This window comes from Octopus bimaculoides, chromosome 10 (assembly GCF_001194135.2).
Source record: "Octopus bimaculoides isolate UCB-OBI-ISO-001 chromosome 10, ASM119413v2, whole genome shotgun sequence".
NCBI classification, from domain to species: domain Eukaryota; kingdom Metazoa; phylum Mollusca; class Cephalopoda; order Octopoda; family Octopodidae; genus Octopus; species Octopus bimaculoides.
The window spans coordinates 93,501,647-93,502,119 of NC_068990.1; positions in this window are offsets into that span (position 1 = coordinate 93,501,647).

A 473-nucleotide genomic window follows, 5' to 3' on the forward strand; every position below is an offset into this window, starting at 1 on the left:
TGTGCAAATACAAAGCAAAAGCCAAACATATAATAATAATAATAATAACACACACACTCACATACGCACACATACACACACATGCACACACACACACACACGCACGCACACACACACACCCATGTACACTTTCTCTCCCAGACAACCTGAAGTGGGGAGTTCCATCTCTTTCACAAAACTCACATCCTCCTTGCTCCTGTCTGTTTCTCTTTCTATTTGTCAGCCTGCCTGCCTGTTTGTCTGTCTGTCTGTCTGTCTGTCTGTCTCTCTCTCTTTCTCTTTGTCTCGGTCTCTCTCACTTTCTCTCTCTCTCTCTCTCTTTCTCTCTCTCTCTCTCTCTCTCTCTCTCTCGTTACTAAGGAACACAAACACTCAATGTTTCCATGGATAGCAAAACTAGTTCAAAAATTAGGTTCACATAAGATATTAAGCTGAAACATCAAGATGTTTGCAAGATTGTTACCATATACATC